The sequence below is a fragment of the Aristolochia californica genome, unplaced genomic scaffold (assembly GCF_029961685.1).
Source record: "Aristolochia californica isolate CCGP_79_NKW_82.1479 unplaced genomic scaffold, dmAriCali1.0.hap1 SCAF_7, whole genome shotgun sequence".
Classification (NCBI taxonomy): Eukaryota; Viridiplantae; Streptophyta; class Magnoliopsida; order Piperales; family Aristolochiaceae; genus Aristolochia; species Aristolochia californica.
In genome coordinates this window covers 1,069,568-1,092,115 of record NW_027182268.1, presented here as the reverse complement: position 1 = coordinate 1,092,115, position 22,548 = coordinate 1,069,568, and the positions used below count along the sequence as shown (strand labels likewise).

The following is a 22,548-nucleotide window of genomic DNA, read 5'->3' as shown; positions in this document are numbered from 1 at the left end:
CTCTCAAGTAGCTATTCTTGCCACACAGGACTAGTTGAAGGGTGGACAGTAGAGGATCAAACACCTCCTTGAGTTCATCCTCAACCATCTCCCCCCTCCAGGTAAGTCATTTTAGGATCCACCCACCTCTTTTTTGACTCACAATATACATTTTTTATACTATACTCCTATGTACTTATTATAACTTTGTACACACTTTTTGTAAAGAATTGAAAATCTTATCTATGATACAGCCTTTGAGCCACTTTTTGTTATACCTTGTGTGCTTCACTTATTTCCTTTTTGAGTATGACAAAAAGGTGGATCAAAAGAAGTAGACACTCAAAATTTTACAAATCTTATGCTTAAAAGGATCAAATCACACAATGCAAAGATTAAAGGGTAGTTTAAACCAAATTTGGACAAATTACTTTAACTCCAACCTTAGGGAAGTGTATCTTTTTATTTTTCCAAGTTAGGTTTTGTCATCATAAAAAAGGGGGAGATTGTTGGCCGTAAGTTGACTCCCATGTTGCTTTTGATGATAACAAAACTTAATTGATCTAACAACTTGGAAATCTAAGTCTCATTGATACTTGTCCTTCAAGAGTAAATGCACCTAAAGGTCTAAAGCTTCAAGCCAAACTCAAGACCTCAAACACCATTGAAGAATGTCTCTTGAAGATGCTCCCACAAGGAAGAAGATAATGAGAAGATTAGAGTTCAAGTGTAAAAGTCAAAATATCCAACTTAGTCACTTACCCTTCTTTTAAATACGAATGTGAAATTGGAGTTTTAGGTCATAATTTGCACTTAGAGAAAAATATTTCCATGCTTTAAAAGTCAACACTATTGAACCGACATTGGAATGATCAATCATCCAATACTATGCAGGCCAAAAATATAAAGTATGATCAATCCGCCATAGTCGATTGATCGATCATCCAGAACATTGTCATTTCATGCTATAAAGCACGATCGATCATCCCATCTGGATTGATTGATCATTTCTGCCCAAGCAAGAAAATTTCATATAAAATGATCGATTATCCCACATGATCGATTGATCAGACAAAACTTTGCCAGAAGGCAAAGAAAATAAATATAATCTTGAGAGAAAATTTTAATCTCAACATTTAAAATATTATTAATTTTCTTTCCTTTTTCATTTTTCACGTGTATCCAAACAAGAGAAACTACATTCCTCTTCCATTTTTTTTTCTCATTTTCCATGGACATCCAAACAAAAGAAAATAAACATCTTTCCTTTTTTCATTCTCTTTCTCTTTCTCTTCTCTTCCTTTTCTTTTCTCCCCACTTTCTGTGTTCCAAACATAGCCTAGGTGCATATTGTATTATTCCTACATCTGGGTGCCACCTAGGAGAAGATATTGAAAGAGATTAAAATTAGCCAAGGATGTTGATTAGAACATATGATCACAAAGTCATGACTTGTTGATTAACTAAAAGAGAAAACATTGATCATCACCTAAAAAACACTGCATAATCATAAGCCATTAGCCTAAATCGAAGAGTAAACTGAAAGAGAATGAAACCAATATACTTATGCTTTAATATACATGAGGATCCTTTTGGATGTCCTTGAGATCTTTCAATTTTTTTTTCAGTTTAATCAGGTTTAACCACCGATTGAACCAGTGTTGATACTATAATGAAATTAATTTTAAAAATATATCATATGAAATTTTACATAATCGAGATGCTAAGGCCATGGGCCGGCGCCGGAAAGTAGAGCACTTTGGGCTTGGAGAGGCGAAGTACTACTTAAGAGTCTACGACCCAACTACCAGTTTAACCTGCAAACCTCGTCGGGGTTTTTTGTTTCCTTGGGACTTCACAGACCCATAATCCGATTGAATCCGGTTCAGTCGGCCGGTTCGGGTTTAATAACATTGAGAATAACCGTTCTTGCTGGTGCTCAATCGTCTTTCCGATTAGTCTTTAAATCCCTAGCCCTTCAACGGAGTCGGCATATCAGTGACCGAGGTGACACCCACAACAGCCACGGTCTCGAGTGATCGCATTGTCTCTGGTGATTGTCTCTGGTAATTGTTTCATATTCCGCTTTGGGTGCATTTGCTCTTCGAGTGATCAGAACTGGGAGGGGGGAAAATCTTTGTTACAATTTGAGAAAACATAGGGCATTCAAGCTTTTCTTATGTAGCAAAAACCCAACTGTTATTTATTAGGTTTTGTGCACGTATCTTTCGGCGTTTCTGCCAGCATGTCTTTCTGCGCAGAGATCAATTATCGCTTCATAGCAAAGAATGAATAGTGTCAGGGATAGATCTTAACCTGTTCATGTTTTCTCCTGATATTTACATTGAAATACTCGCTTGTATCTATTTTTGGAATAAGAAATAGGAATTGAAGAAGGCCAACTATATGTAAAAGCACATCCTCTTTTGGTAGTTGGTTCCGCACTATCTGGCTCATTGAATTTAGTTTTCTAGTTGTTGCTGCAGAGCTTCAGTTTGGGATGATTTGGGAGGTACCAATACCTACTTGTCACTTCACTCCTGAAAGATTTGCATTCGGTCACAATCCAACCTACCAGCAATGACAGGAAACTCTACAAGCTCTCCGCACCAGCATGAGGCAGCTTTATTTTGGAAGCTCTCTGTGCCACCAAAATCAAGTTCTTTTTTTGGTGTGCCGTGCTGAACAAAATATTAACAGCGGACAACCTTAGGAAGCGTGGAAACTCACCCCCTTGCAGCCTATGCCCTTTCTGCAATCAGAATGAAGAAACGGTCTGCCATTTATTGCTGCATTGTCATTTTTCTTGGACTCTGGACCAACAACATCCAAGGGATCAGTATACAATGCTGCTTGCCCCAAAACTTGCTCAGCGCCGGTGCTACCTTGCCCATGTTCCATGAACCTTATGGAAGGAACATAACAATTGGCGCTTCAACCAGGCTTACCACACCTGTTGAGGAGGTCACCACTCTCGCTACTGGTCTCATTTCCTCTTGGCTTCACTCCAGGAAGGAATTTGCTAACTTTGCCAGTATCTCCCTCCACTCAAATTGGCACTGTTATGCAATTATGGTTGCACCTCCACACCCACCTGCCAGCACCCCTTGGAAACCACCATGGCCAGGTTCTATGAAGTTGAATTTTGACAGAAATGCTTGGGGATGCCTAGGGTCGTTGGTTACGGGGGTACATTCCGAGACTCAGATGGAAACACCATTATCTCCTATGTTGGGCCAATGGGAATCTCCAACTCCACCTCGACTGAACACTTTGCTCTTCTCCAGGGGTTTACCATTATTTTGGGATCATCTCTCCAACCCCCTCATCATTGAGGGAGACTCCCAAGTTGTCATCTGCTAGTGCTTATCCTTTGTTTCTCCACCATGGCTCCATTGGCCAATCTTCCATCGCATCTTAGACATAGTGTCACATTTTCTTTGTACTTGGATCCATGTTCCGTTAGCTGACTCTTTGGCTAAAAGAGGAGCCTCCTTCCAATCCCTTGTTGTAAAGGGAGGTCTCTCTAAATGCTATGTATTTTCTGTTTTGTTTTAGAAAATTCTCATTTCTCTAAAAAAAAAGGGTTCAGAATAAGTACTTGAAAGATTCTCCGAGGTGCAATCTTTTGTCTATTGGACCACATCCGAGAGAATACATTTTAAGTTAGCTATTAGGCTTATTTATTCTATTTAATTTTTTTGCTGTGTAAACCCTCAAATACATAAAATAAAATAAAATTGATGAATCAATGCACCAAATAACATGTAAAGGAGGCTAGCTAAACTTCCATTGATTTGTACAGTAGGTGAGCAACTTCTTTAAAGGCCCATTACACTTGTGAGATGTTATGGCTTTTCTTTTTCCTCTTTTAGTTTTTTTTTTTTTTTATTGAATGTGTTGTTATAATCTTTTGGGTGGTTCATTCAATGAGGTTGGAGATACCTAAAAATCATACCACATGCTCCATTTAAAAGTTTTGCATCAGCAAACAAATGTGTAGATGTCTTCTTTTATGCTCTACCCAAAAGACCTTTTGTACTGTTTGCTTGGTTTTGTAGTTAGTGGACACCTTCAAAATTTTGTTGTGTTGAAAAAGAAAGAAAAGTAGGCTGTAAAAAGTTAAATATGAATATAGGATCACCTATCATCTAAATTCTTCTATATTGTGTCAATCCAAGCTGGGTCACTTTGTGTCATTGTTTCCCGGGTTGAGGGGGAGAGGTACAAAGTACTCTGGTGGTATTGGTAAAAGCTTACTGTTAAGTGTTTGATCAGAATTGTTGACATCCCAGTAAGGGAGAAAAAGTGAAGATCATGACTGTTGATGAAGTTAAGTTCAAGAACCATTCCTACAAGTGCCTGTTCAAGTTGAAGCTACAAAGCAATGAGAAGCTACAATTTTTGAAGAACATGCTTGTGTGTTCTTTTTTCTTAAGCTTAAAATGAAAATTGTGAGGCATTTTATAACAAGCTAAAGCTATATGCTTCAGTTAGAAGGAGGAATGTTAGAAGTTATTATTTTTTGTTGATTAGGTTTTCTTTATTTTCTAAGAAAGTATTTTGCCGTAGAAAGGAGATTTCTAGGGTTTACGGGTTGCAGGGATATAGATGTAAGTTTAAATGTTTGTTTAAGTTATAAATAGTGGAGAAGGGTTCACACTTTTGCTCTTGAAAAATTCAACATTATTGTACTTGAAGACAATAAAACTTGTTGAAAGATATGTGATTCCTAGTGAAAATGTTTTTTCTTATTTTATTGTTTTTCTGTCTAAAAACTAGTTGCTCAAGGGGTGTAAGTGTGCAAGGATGTTTTTTTTTTTTTTTTTTTAAATGATATTTGACATTGTATCATTATTTCTTAAAGATATAAAAGGAGTGGAGCTCAAGGGGGAGAATAGTCCTTTGTTCTACTACTTTTAGTCAAATTCCTTTATGAGTTATACTCCAAGTATTTTACCATGCAAAGAGTTGATAACCCAATTATTCAGTTTGGTGGTCAACTTGATGGTGTTGGAAATAAATTTGTGACTACCATCCACTTATGATGGATGAACAAGAATTGAAAAAGCAAAGAAGAGTTATTAGTAACATGACTTCTCTATGCTCTAGGACCTTAGTACGAAATTGTTAGAGCTCAGAACCCTCCTCCGAGAGTCTGTCTGAAGAGTATTTAGAGTTGACATGGCCATCCCAAGCTTAGATAATGAAAGTGATGCCTTTGCTATAAATATGAATTCAGCATCAATGCCTCAAAGCAAAGGTAGTGGCTCAAAGGGCAAGAGTTAAGGGGGAGTTTTTTTTTTTTTTTTTTTTTTGAAAAAGATGTATATATATAAATAAATAACAAGAAAATTCAGAAATTACAAAGAGGGTAGCATCTACCTGACAACCAACGATTGTAGTGTAGCTTCATGTTTAGCAAGCGCATCGGCTGCCAAATTTGTGGATCTCGGAATGTGAGACCAAATACAAGATAAAAATGAACTAATTTCAATAATCTCCCAAAAAATGTCCCAATGGCGCCACGGGGGAGGGGATGCACGCTCGCACCATCTAATGACCACCTTCGAGTCCCCTTCAATATGGAAGGGACATGTGCACTTATCTCTGAAAACGCAGAGTCCATTGAGGAGACCATGAAGCTCCGCAGACGTAGAGTCGGTGATTCCTAAAGGGCCGGCATATGAGTAAAGTTGATTGCCTAGGTGATCCGAGATAACCCCGCCGAATCCAGAGAGCCCGGGATTACCAAGAGAAGAACCATCAAAGTTCAACTTAAGGTAGCCAGGATCAGGAGGAATCCATTCTTGCATAGTTCGGACATTTGTCCTCGAGTGCATCCTAGCCAAATTAAACCAGTTCTCACAGATAGGTGTCCCCACAAATGAGGAGAAAGACTTCTTCGTCAGGAGCCTAGAAGAAATATGCCCTACCACTCGATCCGCCACCCGGTCCGTTGATTCGATTTTACCTTCAAACCTTCTACGATTGCGTTCATTCCATAGACCCTACGGTATGAAACTAGCACAGGCCGAGAGTATCACCTGTCCGAGACGAGGAAGGGACATACCAAGTAGCAACTTACTGAATGTGGCTGCCTTCAATTTCTCCATTGTGAATGGACTGACCAAGGCTTAGAAATGTGTTGTGATAAATTTGGCAAGTTGTTATGGGTAAATTGAATTATATGGGAAGGTATTGGCACTCCGAGTATGGGTGGGCCCCAATTAATGACAATGAATAAAGATGTTTTAATTGGCACAAACTGGGCAAAAAAAAGGTAGATGTGTTGCTTTGATGTCATGTTAAATTTGCAGAGCACAAGTGTAGGAGAGATATAGGGTTTAGAAACCTTTTTTATTTATTTTATTTTATTTAAAGAAAGGGTGGGTCGGGTTTTTTGGATTTTTTGAGTTGGTTCGAGTTTGCCATTTAACATGAATTGATGCCCACCCATATATTCGAACCATGCCTTCTTAGGTTGTTTTGAGTTAAAATGCCAACATGGAGAGCACTCCAATGAAGAACTTCAGCTTGTGTGGCCCTGAGCTTCCATGCTGCTGATGCTGAATGGGGAGAATCTCTAACGAACGGAAGCTCATCATAACAGGTGGAAACTGAAAACCTTCCAACTTTCTATCAACTGAGGGACCCCATATTGAGTTCATCAAGATGAGAATTTTTAAAGTGGAGAGGGTCACGCGCTTGCATCATGTTGCATACATCAATAGCTTCCTCATCATTAACTCCCTTTTGAAGTGCAGACTCCAATTAATACTTTGAATTTTCCCAGCTTCAAGAATCTTAGAGATTAGGATGCTTGGTTTTCTGGTTAGCCCGTGCAGTCTTGGAAATTAGTTTTCCAAGATTCATCTAGAACCCAACAATTATTCCAGAACTGAACCTTCTCTCCTTTTCCCATGTAATTTGAATCTTCTACATAAATTTTGGAAAAGCTTGATGAATATATCTCCAGTTGCTTGAGCCTTTGCCAGCCATAATGTTCTAGCCAAGGTTCCCAATTTCCTAAAGACAGAATTTTGCCAAGGAAGATCGCTTTCATTATTTACTCTCTGCACCACTAAGAAAGAAGAGCAGAATTTGTCTCTTGTAATCTTCAGATGTTTGACTGACCCATCTTAGGTTTACAAACATCAATCCACTTAATGAGACGATGCTTAAATCCTTCTGAAGAGCCCCTCTATAGAAATCTTCTCATCATCTTCTCATTATGATTGGCCATGCTAATTGGGTGGTGAAGCAATGATAGGTGATATGCTAGAATTCCAACAATGCATGATTGTATGAGAGTCAGTCTACCTACTTTAGAAATAACTTTCCTTCCAAGATAATTGGTGGGTTTGAATTTTTTTTTTTTTGTTTTTTTTTTTTTTTTGTAAAATGTGATTTTATTCAGAGAAAAAAGGAGCTAACTCATGACAACAAGAGATTGCAAGGAAGCTCCTTGCTTGGCTAAAGCATCAGCCACAGAATTTGCTGATCTCGGAATGAGAGACCAAAAACAATAAAAAAGATTGACAATGTCCAATTTTTCAAAAAAGGCATCCCAATGGCGCCATGGAGGTGAGGAGGCATTCTGGCACCAGATCACCACCTTAGAGTTTCCCTCGATCAGAATCGGCTCGGAGCAATGATCACGAAAAACATGAAGCCCATTAAGAAGACTTTGAAGCTCAGCCATCGTGGAGTCTGCAATACCGAGAGGCCTAGAGAAGGAGACGGTCTGGTTCCCAAGAGAATCACAAATCACACCACTAAAACCGGCTAAGCCAGGGTTACCGAGAAGGATCTGTCAAAATTCAACTTAAGGACTCCAGCAGGAGGTGGGGTCCACTCGCAGATGACGGGGGGCTTCGAAGAAATGTGGAGTTGGGCAAGCCACCTCTAATTATTTCTATTGGATGATCCCGAGAAGGGGGAGAAGGTTTTTCAAGAGTGAAGCCAAGTAACAATATTGTTTGAGATGGTTTCAATGACTCTATCTTGAGTGCTGAATTTGGCATTGAATCTTCTTTGATTGCGCTCAAACCAGAGCCCCAGGGGATGAATGCAGATAAAGCAGAGATCATCAATTTCCAAAGATCGGGGATAGGGTTTGAATCTTCTCAATCAATAGGTTTTGAAGAATTTTATCTAGACTACTAGCAAAGAGAGAGATGCAAGGAATGCAACATAAATATCGCATCCCAGCTTTGATGCCATTTCATCTAAGTTCCATTGTTGAATATTGAAATGAAAGATTGTTGTCTTTCCCCATTTAATTTATTTATTGTTAGTTTTTTGAAGACCCAATTAATGTTTTGTCTTAAAGCCATCTCAAAATATACTTAACAAAGCTTTTATACAAGGAACTTGACCCATACTACCTTCCACAAATATTACTGTATCATTGGCAAATCCAATAATAGGAGTATCAAGCCTCTCATTTGGAAAAATTGGTCTAATCCACCCTATCCCCATGGTGACTTCAGTATCAAGCCTCTCTTTGCAGGAGAATAAAGGTGGGAGAGATTAGGGTTTACATACCTCTCTCCCCTATTTATAAATTAAACAATGTTCAAAATTACATTTATTTCTCTGCTCTTCCTTAAACCCTATAACTTAAACAATGTTTGAAATTATATCCATTTTCTTGCTCCCTTAAGCCCTAGAAAACTACTTTCTACAGTAAACAACTTTCATCACAATAAGCAAAAACTACATAATCTCTTTTTTGAAAAAGATGTCTTTATATATCAGCAGAGAAAATTACAGAAGCTATAGGAGCAAATCCCTAACAACAAGAGATTGTAGATTTGCTCCAGTCCTGGCAAGCACATCTATTGCCGAATTGGCAGATCTCGGAATGTGAGACCAAATACAAGAAAATTGAGAAGCAATTTTGAGAATCTCCCTAAAAGAGTTCCAATGGCGCCACAGGGGAGAGGAAGCATACTCGCACCAATTAATTACCACCTTTGAGTCTCCTTAAATATGTAGAGGGTTACTGCAATTGTCTCTGAAAACGTGAAGCCCATCATGAAGACCTTGAAGCTCAGCCAACATGGAATCAGCAATGCCTAACAAAAACTACATAATCTCTAAATTAGAAATTTTAACACTCCCCTTCAAACTAGAGCATATAACTTTAACTTGTTAAAAAATATGTATTGCACCATCTCCATTCTAAGCATAAGAAAACAAATCCTAAAAAAATTAATTCAAAATTTGTGATTGAATGTATGGCTTGACACTGCTTCGGGACTTTAATGTGGTCTTATGCTTTTGAGCTTGCACATGTAGGATGATTCTTTGACTTAACTTCATCAACACTCATGCTCTTCTCTTTCTCCCCCTCAAGTTGGAGAAACATTTGTCTTCTTCCATCTCCCCTTGAATGATAGACCACCTCGAAATGTTCCATTGGACAAAAATAGACAAAATAAAAAATAGTGAAGACAATGACTCTAACATCCCTGATGGGAGGGTAGAACCCAAGGGAAAAAAAGGTAGGAGAAATACGGTTGACACACATAATAAAAAATTTAAAATCAACACATTGTATGATTTGAACACAAGAAAACAAGAAAACATAGCAAAGAGTAGAACAAAACTAGGACTGATGAAGCTGAGTAAGATGACAAAGACGCAAATCCTAAAAGCTAGTGGTAGAGCATATGAAAGCATTGGAGTGTGGATTCTTCTAGGAGCAAGAACTACTAGAAAGTCTTTGCAAAAAAGACAACGTCTCTATTCTGATATCTAAAAACAAGGAGTAGAGTGACACTAGAAGACGCTAGTGATAAAAAACAAAAACACAACTAAACAACGAGACCAAACGGCAAGAAAACATCATTTTACGAAGAAAGACATCATCTTTGTGAGTTGATCAGGTCAATTGCTAGACTCTAGAGAGTAGCCAACTCTGATACCGTTAATTTTGTAGGGAAAAAAAGGTGGTAGAGATTATAGTTTACAAACCATTCTCCTTTATTTATAACTTAAATAATATTGAAACTTACAATCATGTCCTTACCACCCTTTAAACTCTTAAACATTAGGAAACTACTTTCTACAAGTTAACACTTTCTTAGAGAACATAGAAAGCTAAATTAACTCAAATAAAAACTTCTAGCATTTATCTTCTTCTAGTTGCTTTGCATCCTTTTCAAGTCTCGCTCCATTGCTATTTCCTCGATTTTCTCCTCCTATGTGTCTTCCTTTATCTTCCTCATCTCTCACCGTTCCTCATACTTCCGTTCATGATATCTTTTATCTTCATTTAGATCTCTTCCATTTTGTCCATTTTTGCATTTTTTTGTCAGCTTGCTTTGTTTGCCACGCCTCCCTCATCACTTGTCACTCTTGAATTCCTCTCTTTCCACACCACCTTTAAATCTACTTATGGGACTTATCTAAAGAGGTGCATGTAGAGTAACTTTCAGGTTTGTTGCTCAAGGAGAGTTAGGTAAGGTTTGCCAGCTAAATAAAGCATTATATGGTTCCAAATGGAGCTCTAAGCATAGTTTGACAAGTTTAGTAAAGTGGTAATGTGGTTGTGACTTATAATGAGTAGTTCGGATCATTCTATATTTTTCTTCGGAAAGGTATGGAGTTGTTATACATAGAATATGGACCAAAATTAATCTATCTTGGAACATACATCCATTTACTAGAAAATTCAGCAGAAATATCAAGGATTTCATGGAAAGTTTGCCAATGGTGCCAGGGAGGATGCTTAGTCTTAGAGCAACACTTAGTCCCCTTCAATGCAAAGTTAGCCCCGGTTGGATGTTTTAAAGATGATTAAACCTTGGCAAAGGCTCAAGAAATCAGCTGTTGTGAAATCAGAATGACCTATGGGGCCAAAATAGGAGGCAATTGTGATGCCCTCATGGGTGCGGTATGCACCACTGTCAAAATTTATCTGCTAGTGAGGCTTAGAGTGGCTAGACACAATTTTCCAATTGTGTTTGATTAAGCCGCTGGTCACTGATTGAACTCCTTTCCCGTACTAACCCAGGCTAGAATGGAACTATTGGCGATCTCCAACACATGGTCTTTGGAATTATAGTGGCCTTTGTAATGCCGTCTGTTTCTTTCAAGCCAAACCTTTAGGGAACGTGTGCCAGGCAAGCTAAAGCAGCAACATGCCGATTTTGGGGAGGTTGATTCCTTTAACAGCCCCAAGAAGGTCCCCTAGTCTATTGAAGAAGTGCATCCAGATAGCCCTAGTGTAGGGGCAATGGAGAAGGAAGAAGTTATTAACGTTTTCCTCCTCAAGCCCACAATGAGTACAACGGTTGTTAATGTGTGTTTGTTGCCCCTTCTCAGGTGGTTATCGAAAGTTAGGATACTGTTGAATTTATGGAAAAGTGAAATACTTCATTGACATCAATAACTTGTTGTAATAAGAGTACATGAACCTCTATTTATAATAGAGAAAGGTAGTAGAGTCCAATTACAATAAAACTACCCTTGTCCCAATTACACCCAAACTCTAACACTTAAAGATAAGTCCTAACATAATTAAATAACTCAATATAGATAAAAGACAAACATAACTCAAACTAAAACTCTTTTTGGTCGTGACCCTAAGATAAAGATACTTTTATGAGTCCTTGATATTCCAACTGATGTGATAATGATGCCAGCTCATGGTAATCATTGTGGGTCCTACTTCTTATGGGTTTGGGCCCATCTTGTGGGCCTTCCTTGGTCGTGTGACCTATCTTATAATAATCTTACATATGTGGGCCTTCTTTGGTCGTTTGGGCAGCTTGTGCATCCCCCTTTCTTGAATATTTTGGTCACTTAAACTTATCCACAACATAAGGAGTAAAATACCTCTTTCTTGTACTTCTTGTACTTCTTGTACTTTTTTTTAATTTTTTTAATTTGTTATGGGAGATAAGATCAAACCCAAACGACCAAGGAAGACCCACATATGTATGATTATTATAAGACGGGTCACATGACCAAGGAAGGCCCACAAGATGGGCCCAAACCCATAAGAAGTAGGACCCACAATGATTACCAAGAGCTGGCATCCTTATCACATCAGTTGGAATATCAAGAAGTATTCACAAAAGTATCTTTATCTTAGAGTCACGACCAAGAAGAGTTTTAGTTTAAGTTATATTTGTCTTTTATCAATATTGAGTTACCTAATTATGTTAGGACTTACCTTAAGTGTTAGAGTTTGGGTGTAATTGGGACAATGGTAGTTTTATTGTAATTGGACTCTACTACCTTCCTCTATTATAAATAGAGGTTCATGTACTCTGATTACAACAAATTATTGAAGTCAATTAAGTATTTCACTTTTCCATAAATTCAACAGATACTATTCTTGATAGCACTTCAAAAAAAGAATTGAACAGGGGGGAAGGGGGAGGGGGAACTTCGTGTTGTGTATAACCTTCCCAACCCACGAGCTTGGAGTAGGCAGAGGTGACAGCGAAGGAGCCAGTGTCAGACAGGGTCCATATGATTGTCTTCATGGTCCCTCTGAAACCTCATGCCATTCAACTAAGTGGACAGCCTGCCAAAATCACCTTTCTCGTTGTCATTCATCCCATGCCAATGCAAAAATCCCTGCCAACAGCATAACTGTCCAATCTCCAAGAGCCAGCCACTTTAAGATCAAAATTTGTCTTTAGATAGAAGATGCTTGGATAGTTCGTTCATCCAAGCACCAGTTATACTAGAACTTGGCTGTTCTTCCATTGCTCGCATTGAATTTGGTTTCTTTTAAGAACTTTTGGTGCAGGGAAAATAATGCCCGCCTGAGAGGGGAAAGTTTGTGGTGAGTTCCTCCTAGCCACCAACTGGCAGCTTGGAATCCCATCTTAAGGGCCAACACCTTGTTAAGCACCTAGCCAATTCTACCCAAAAGATCGGCCTGTTAGAAGCGGAAGACATAGGTACTTAACCCAGGACCATAACATCACACCCCACCTTCGCGAGCCGACGACCACGACGGCCTACTCTAGCGACGGCCCACTCTAGCGACACTGGCCGGACCCGGGTTAAGTTCCTACGGCCTACCAGTAATTTTAATCTGGCCTCTAGGTCACCCCCTCCGCTTAGGTTGCCCCTTCCGAAATTCGAACTCGTGACGTGGGAGCCCGCTCTGATACCGAATGTTAAGCACTTAGCCAATACTACCCAAAAGACCGGCCTGTTAGGAGCGGAAGACATAGATACTTAACCCAGGACCATAACACACCCCTCCAACAATCATCCTTGTGAACTTTGAATCTCCTGAACCACTTGAGAAGAAGAGTATGACCGTCTCCTTTGAGGATTTGACCCCCTGTATTATGCGGGCAGACACAACATGGGTGGTACAGTTGTAGACGGAAATGGCACAACTGACACAGCCGTTTTTGGCAAGTTTGTATGTTGCAAGGCGATGGCATCAAAATGGTGTTTTCAAAGAATTATGGCGGCCCCAAGTCACCAAAAAGCCCACCCGGGGGCAGCAGTAGCTTCAGATGGCTCAGAAATGTGAAACACCCAAAGCACAGCCCCTGGGGGCATGGGCGTGTTGGCTGCAGTAGCCAGCAGCTGGTTGGCTGACTGCTTGGTTCAAAATTTGTGTTTGGGGCCTATCCAAATGGATTTGGATGGGGTTTTTGAGGGATTATAAGCATGTGGGATAATGTCTTGTTTGAATTTGAATAATCTTGAGATTTGTCTTACTTAGGTGGCAATTTCTCATTAGCTAGAGTTTGAATAAGGGATAAAGGGACTTATCTCTCTTTTGCAAAGAATATCCCATTTCTGGCAAAGCTCATTTCTCTTCATTTTGGCTTAGATTCCTCTCCAAACACAGGCTTACTAGCCTATTTTTCACCCAAAGTAAGCTAGGCCGCACGCTGTAGCTTTAGGATTGAATCCTAGCCTGATATAACTGCGTGACACCCTGACTCCTAAGCTTCTCTGGCTTGCAAACTTCAGTCCATCTCACTAGATGATGCTTAAACCAGCCAGAAGCACCTTGCCAGAGAAAGCATCTTTAATCTGACTGATTTTGGTAGCAGTGCTGGCTGGACAGGGCAGGAGTGAAAGGAAGTTGGCATCCTCACAATGCCAAGCCTCCCTTCCAAGTAGATAGCCTCCTTTTGATTCTCTCAACCATGAGGCTCACAGGTTCTTATCCAGTCTTGAGGAGAATCCAGGTTGGTTGCAGGCTATATGTGTGATGGAATTTGTGATGACTGCATGGAGAAGACCATCTCTGATGACTTTATGTGTGATGGAATTCGTGAGAGAACGTGTTCATAGTGACTCCAATAAAATATATTTCAAACTATGATTGCTTTTCTTTGGAGGAAAACTCTACTATTGGGGCACTTGATAGTGTTCATCTTTTTATATGTCCATGTAATACAAATGAGAACGAAAACTATTCAAAAATAATGTTTTGGCAGCAGACACTTAGTTTCACTTTCATGTTATCAATCCCCTGTCCCTTGATAGATTCTTCTATCAATCAATGTCAGAGGATGTCTTTGGGAGTGATCAAATCTTCAACCATTTCCCACTAACAAATTTGGTGTATATGTGACTTTCACTTTTATTACATAAGCAATTTTATATGCTCCCTTTTTAGAAAATTTTTTTATCTCATGGATCATTACCCAGGGAGATATTACCTGTATTTGGTCCTATGTTCCCTGATCTGAAAATTCTGTTGCAGAGGGGGAGGCCTGCCTAATCTTGTTTTTTTTTTCTGGTTTAATGAATTTGTCACTTTCTCAAAAAAAAAAAAAAAAAAAAAAAAAAAAAAAAAAATCCCAAGGGGATATTAGGTATATTTTCTGGGATTATTTTATATCAGAATGGAATTGGTAAATTATTTTCAAACTGGACCTCTGTTATTATTGTCTTCCTGTAAAGTATCAATAGGTAAAGACTAGTTTTCCTTAAAAAGAAAGGTATGTGAGTTTGTCTTTTTCTTGCCAATTTTGCTGCATGAAATTTTCATCAAGTATGAAATGCACTTTTAAAACTGGAAACAAGGGTTTCCCACTGATTGTTGGGTGTATTTATTTTTTCTATTTCTTGAACAGAAAAATAGTAACATACTTGAGTGTTGATTCTTGCTTATGGTGTTTCACATGTTTGGTCAGTTCAAAATGTTATTATGCACATGTTTTGTCATTTCAAAATGTTACCATCTTTGCTGAGTTTGGTTTACCTGAAATCTAGTGTTAGACTCATCATGAAGGTAAGGTCTTCAGTGAAGCAACTATGCGAGTTCTGTAGAACAATTAAACGTCGAAGAAAAGTTTACATCACATGCAGCTCCAATCCCAAACATAAACAACGGCAGGGCTTCTCAACGTTTGCTTACGACGGTCCGGTGGCACCTGCGTATGTACCTCTTTGCTTCGCTTGCTTCAGATGATCTCTGTATAGGCATTGTTTTTGTGTTTCTATTTGATAATTTTAGTCTCGAGTACTTGGTGTTAATATGCTGTGGATAATGTTAAATGCAGGTCCAAAGAGGTGGGTGCCCAACAGGAGCAACCGCAGGGCATCAGTTGGCGTGTAGGTCTGGCTACTCTTCTGGCTAGCCAGGATTAGTTCATGTAGCAAATTATTATTGAGCCTACCAAAATCCTACTGTTCCTTAGGGTAAGATACCTTTTTGCCTGTTTCTTCTGGAGCTGACTTGTTTTATTTTTTATTTTAGCAACGGCAGATAATGTATAATTAGTTCATCAGCTCAGAGGTTATCTTAGATGGTCAACGCTCCGTTTGCTGGTACTTTTTGTTTTTTGTTCTTTTTCTGGTAAGATGCTGATTACTTTTCTTCTTACTTGCCATCGATTGTTTTCAGATCCATTAAATTAATCTGTTACCTGTGACCCACTTACTTTTGAATAGGTAATGGGGCCAACAATAATAGAAACTTAAATGAGAAGAATTAGTAGAGTAGGATTAGTGTTTTTAAAACTGAATCGGCCATCAAACTGGAGGCTTGCATACCTGGTTTCGGTTTAATCTGGTTGTAACGTGTTTTGTTAGTGGCTAAACCAATTGGGATGCAACCTATAAATTTATTTTATGTATATGTTTATTAGATTTATGCACAAATTAATGATCTGATAGATTGGTTAGCATGCAATGTGAGTATGAGAGGCACCTTAAAAGTTCCAATGGGTGGGTTCATTTGGTTCTCAACTAAAACAGGTCGAGTAATATGCGAGAACATCGACTTTAACTTGAACCAAAAGCTCAAAAAATCAATGATTAAAGAATTTTAGATTGCTTAGATTACCAAAAGTTGCTCATCCATGCAATGAATTTGAAATACAAACCCAATTGATCTGTGGTGGAGTATAAATTGATTTAAAAATCAGAGAGAAATACATTGGCACGAGATTAGGCTAAGCTAATCAAGGATTTAAATTTAACAGCTTTGGGATTATTTAGCTCTTTTGGAAACAGTGATAAATTGAGCTTTTAGCATGATTTGATGACATCCACTGGTGACAAGAGCTCCTTAGAGAAGTCCCCTTTGTTGTGGGCAAGCATCTATCATGAAATGAGGCAGAAAACCACATTAGAAATGAAGTTTTAATGTTCTAAAATAGAGTTGTTAGGTTTTGAAAGAAAACTTTTAGTCATCTTGTAAAATCTGTGAAAATCCTTGATAAAAAAAACATAAGAAAATACTTGAAAATTCTTGTTTCAGGTTACTAATCATATGTGTTCTATCTAGGCAAAGTAGAATTTCATATGAGTTCCATGTAATGTTTCAGATAAAGCATTATGTTAACAATATCCATGTCGACAATAATCAACCACTTAACCAATGATCACACATTAAGGGTAGTCACATTTAATTCTAAGCACATGGTCCAAAAAGGAAAAAAACACATTTAATTCTATTGTTTTGTGGTGTTACTTTCTATTTTTCTCTTTTGTTCTTCTCTTCTACTTCTCTTTTCCCTTTAGGATAATTTTGGGTCTCTATCTTTCCACAATCTTGAGAATCAACCTTGTCTTCAAGGATGAAAGTCGGGCAATCATAAAAGAAATTCGCTCTTATGTATCCAAAGTGGTGCCTCTAGATTTTCTAGAAAATCAAATTAAATTGCTACTTTTAACCTTAAGGTGGTGTTCCTTAGACTTTTTAAAATTAAATAACCCCTAAAGATGTAATGTGTTGCGTCGTTTATGGAAGGAATGTTGGCCCAAGTTACTTCTCAAGAGGGGGGTGAATTGAGATATTTCAAAATAAAACTTAGTGTTCAAATTAAAAAGTTAATGCAAGTCTAGTAAATAGATGTTCGGACCACAAAATTGAACATAAAGATGTTTTATTATTGATGTTCCCTTATTGGTATTCACCGCCCACGAACCCTTGTTTGGGAAATTCTACTAATAAGCTTGATTACCTGGAAATTACATAAAAGATATTTTGACTCTCTTTTAAGCCATATGTATGCTTAATACATGACTTCACAAATCTCTGCAGAGATTAATTAGCAAGACTTTCTAGAATTCAAGGTCCTAGATCAACCTACGGAATACGAAAGTGAAAATGCAAAGAAAGAAAAACTTACCCCCTTTGAATTGATGGAGAGACAACCTTCTCCTTTGAGATATCTAAGCCTCCAACTTTTGATGTACACTTGAGATTAATTATGGAGCCTTAATTATTATGACGTAAAACTATGAGAGATGGAATTTTGCAAATTCCTAACTCTTTTCTCTCAAAAATGGGTTTGAAAAGAATTTCAAGTGTGAATTGCTTTGAATACAGCTAGTTAGGCACGTTTGAGTTTTGGAGCTATCCTCTTACATGATTAGTGTTCTTGAGACTTTTATATACAACTAAGATTTTAATCTTTAAGTCTTCATTTCTTCACTTATGGGTGCTTCTTCAAGATGACTTAACACATGAATCAAACTTGAGGTCTTGCGATGCATTTGTCGGTTCATTTGCAAAGACTTTGATTTTTTGTCTCTTGAAGGAAAGAACAACTAAAATGCTTAATTTATAATTGCTAGCACTATTAACTTTTGTTATCATCAAAATATGGATGGGAGTCAACTCTAGATCAACATTCTCCCCCTTTTTTTTATGATAACAAAACCTAATATAAAAAATCTAAAAATATCATTACCAGGAGTTTCAAAATGTTCAAGTACTTGAATTCAGTTCATAATTAGCTTCCCCTGAATTTATGCAGACAAGATTTTTAAATTTTAATTTTTGGGCATGAGTGAGCGTTCTTTGTTCCCCCTTTATGCCTTAATCTAAGAAAAACATGCAAGTGGAGTTTAGGATGTCATAAACGAAGAGGCTGTAGGCCTTTCATTCATAAATGAGCATACATCATAAAAAAATTGAGTTTGACTAAAAAATAAAAATACAAGTAGAGTTGGTCGACTCCTAAAACTGAGGTGGAGGAGGAAGTGATATCACGTTGAGGAGAAGGGATCAAAGCTTGAGTTGTCAGTCTCGGAGTTCTTTTTGGCCAGCCATGAGCTCTGCCATGTCTTCCTCAAGCCACTGAAGTCGGATTGATGCAGAAGAGGAGGCATCGATTCTTGTCCTCTTGACAAACTGAAATTGGTTTTCCTGAGACTGATCTGGGTGGACTCATCTTTGGAGTCATCTTTAGCAGAAGTCTTCCCAATTTTATCCTTGGGGACACATCTTCCTCTCCACTTGGCAAAATCAAAATTTCCAACCTTGGTTTCACTAATGCTCATTTCCTTGGTGAGGTCCATGCTTTCTTCATTGGAGACGGAGGATAGAAGTTATCTACAGACTTAATGGTAGTCTGTCGACCCGTGCACTCATTTCAATATCCATCATCTGATAGCCCATGAAATATCTGAAGTTGATTTCTTTGTGCTGGGTAATCACCAGCAACTGGAATATGTGCATCATGTTCAAACACGAGAATGTGCCATTCCTCGGGTTGAATAAAGAACCAAAGTTTCATACTCAAATCCTTTATCTTCTAGGAACTTTCCACTGTCTGCTCGAATAACAAGGAGATGTTGTCTTGTATGTTATGTGCGTAATTGTCAGGTAGGTCATGTGGCCAGCTTTCTTTTATGTATTTCAGGTAGGTCTTGTCCTAACCATGATGAATTTGTTGATTTGGAGGCTAAAATTGAAGTGGGGGTAGTTGTTTGAGTGAAAACTAAGATCTCCACAAAGGTATTGTGATTTTAGGGGTTTGGGACAAATGAGAGTCAGTCAAATTGAGGGAAGTGGGTAGAGAAGGATGAGAAGGGGGATGTAGACCTGTAGGTGACCTTGGAGTAGGGTTTGCAATGGCTTGAAATGGTCTAAAGTGACGTTTAAACTGTTCATATTCATGGTTCCTGACATGGTTGATCGATCCGTCAATTTTGAATGATCGATCAATCCTTTTAAGTTGAATGATCATGCCAGTGCATTGATCAATCATGCCATTTAAGTCGATTGATCATACCTCTATGTTGATCGATCATGCCTGTGCAAGAGTGAAAAAAAGGTAATCTTTGGAACTCCATTTCACCCTCATAGCATGAATTATATGGGATGTCATTTTTAGTTAGCTATTTAGACAAAGGAGGGTCTCACATGCTTAGTTTTCCTTGAAGCTTAGAGAATTGATCAAGTCCTATCGGTTTCATGAAAATGTTAGTTAATTGGTTTTTGGTTGGAACAAATTCCACTCTAATTACCTGGTTTCAACTAGCTCTTGGATAAAGTGATGTTTGATTTCAATGTGTTTTTATCAAGAGTGGGAACCGAGTTCTTACTTAGATTTATGACATCCATGTTGTCACAATGGGCAAGAATTTCATTTTGCTCTAAACCATAGTCCTATAGTTGCTATCTCATCTACAAAAGTTGTACACAACAACTTCTAGTAGTTATGTACTCGACCTCGGTGGTAAATAATGCAACTAAATGTTGCTTCTTGGAAAACCAAGAAACAAATACGTTTCCAAGCGATTAGCAACTATCACTTGTACTCTTTCTATCAATTTTGTATCTTAAAAAATCAACATCAGAGTAACCCACTAGATCTATGGTAGAGGAGTTGGAGTACCAAATTTCCAAGGTTGGTGTTCCTAGTAGATATCAAAATTTTATTTTCATGGCCACTAAGTGAGATTCTCTACGTTGGATTAAAATCAAGCACATTGACATACCAAAAACATGATATCTGGTCTACTAGCTGATAAATAAAGCAGGGAGCCTATCATACTTCTATATAGTTTTTGATCTATGGCCCTACCTGTGTTTTCAGAATCAAGTTTTAAGGACGAACTCATGGGTGTGCCAATTGCCTTAAGATTTTCATTTGGTATACTTGGACTGATTTATAAAAGTTCCATTCACGATTTGCATAACTTAAATTCCAAGGAAGAATGTGAGTTCAACCACTAAATTCATTTCAAGTTCATTTTTTCGGCCTAGGTGGCTTCTCAAGAGGGAGCAGGGGGTTGAGTTTTTTAAATTTAAATTAAGTGTGCTCAATTGATAATTAAAGAAAATAAAATAAAAATTATGCACACGAGATGTTTTGTTATCAATGTTCCCCTATTGGTATTCACTGCCCAAAAACCTTTGCTTGGGAAATTCTACTAATTTTTGCTCTATTAGCTGGAATTTACTTAAAAGATATTCTGACTCTCTTTTAAACAACTTGTATGCTCAAATACATGATTAAAAAAATCTCCCAGAGTTTGTTTTGAACTTCTCTTTATCTTCCCTAATTAGCTCAATGAACTCCTTTATGACAAGACGACCATCCTCTAATTTTTGTGGCTTAAATGGGTCATTCTTTGTCACATGCCAAATGTCTGAATCCATAGATTGGAGGAAGAATTCCATTATTACCTTCCTAAAGCTGTAATTCACACCATTGAATAATGGGGGACAGTTGGCTATTTATCCATTGGATAGGAGTACTTTATGTTGAAATACCATGATATCGATTATCTAAAATCAAGAAAAAATAATTTTAATTACACTAAGGCCTACTCTGATACCAATCGATGAGCTAGTTGGCTTCTCAAGGCGGGTGGGTGGTGGTTGAATTGATTTTTTGAAACTTAAAGTTAAGTGTACTCAATTGAAACTAAAGCAAGTAAAATAAAAATTTATGCATATACCACAAATAACACAAGATGTTTTATTATCAGTGTTCTCCAATTGGTATTCACTGATCAAGAACCCTTGCTTGGGAAATACCATTTATTTTAGTTTTAATAGTTGGAATTTACATAAAAGAGATTTTAACTCTCTTTTTAAGCCATGTGCATGCTCAAATACATGATTATAAAAATCTTCTCAAAGATTTGGCTAGATTCTAGCTCTAACAAGCTCTTCTAATTAGAATTCAAGGCCGTAGATGAACCTATAAATTGAAATGTAAAAATACAAGAATAAGAAAAGTTATACCTTTTGTTTGATGGAGAGACAACCTTCTCCTTTAAATTCTCCAAGCCTCCAACTTTGATGCACGGATTGAAAAGGATTTGGAGCTTGTATAAATGAGTACATGGAGATAATAGAGAGGAGTTGAAAGATTTGCAATGAAAATGCATTTTTTTCTCTCAAAATGGACTTTAGAGGGAATTTTCAAGAATGGATGCTTTAATCAGTATGGGTATGCCAATAAATTATCATTAACTTCTCAAAGGCACATTTGGAAGGGGTATTTATAAGTTTCCCAAGCCAAACTAGTTGTTATTTGGCCATTTGTAAAAAGTTGACAACACAATGATTGATCAATGTAAATGTATGATCGATCAATCATGTGTAACAACTATATCTTTGTTAGACTTTTGGCTGATTGATTGATGAAATGATCAATCAATATTTGTCTTTTGGGTTTAACAAGTTAAGTTGACTGATTAGTGCATTTAAACCGATCGATCATGCAATGATCCTATTGGTTGTATAATACATATATGATAGATTAATGTCAAGGATATGATCGATCGTACATTGTGTCCCTCATTGGCATACTTCTGTACGATCGACCAATTAGATGGTATGATCGATTTGCTTCATAATTTTTCAAAATTATGGACACAATTGTTTAAGAGATGCATACTCAATCAATCAACTAGTTCTGAGATCTTCAAATTGTTTAAATTGTAGTGGTGCATAAAATGCCATTTTTAAGTAGGAAACGTAGCATTTCTCAAAAGTGCTCTAGACAACAAATGAATTCGATGCATCCTCCTCCACAGTATGACCGCGTCGAAGATGAAAATTGAGAGCAGATGTATGTTTCCAGGCTTCAAATTACTGGTTATTTTAGTCAGATTTCTATACCTGGCCTGCACTAACCCGCTCTCGTCTGCCATTGAAAGAAATAATTCCTTCTCTTCTATTCTTTATTCATCTTTGAAAACAAAATCTGATTACAATCTCTCCCTGAAGACTGGTGGAATCGAACCCCTTAAATGTCTCAAAATTAATTTTATTATGAAAAATTGTGTTCACAGTTAATGGTAAAAAGAAAATGAAGTCTCTTCTGTACTAAACTCCTTTCTTTATCTACTCTTTTTGTTTTTTCA

At 37.6% G+C, this 22,548-nt stretch overlaps 1 long non-coding RNA gene across 1 annotated transcript; it reads left to right on the top strand.

The window, feature by feature from the left end:
- The first annotated feature begins 1,945 nt into the window (after positions 1-1,945).
- LOC137937805 (uncharacterized) lies at positions 1,946-15,863 on the top strand. Its single transcript, XR_011109658.1, has 3 exons — positions 1,946-2,045; positions 15,202-15,366; positions 15,492-15,863. It is a non-coding gene; the product is annotated as an uncharacterized lncRNA (long non-coding RNA).
- Positions 15,864-22,548: the final 6,685 nt, after the last annotated feature.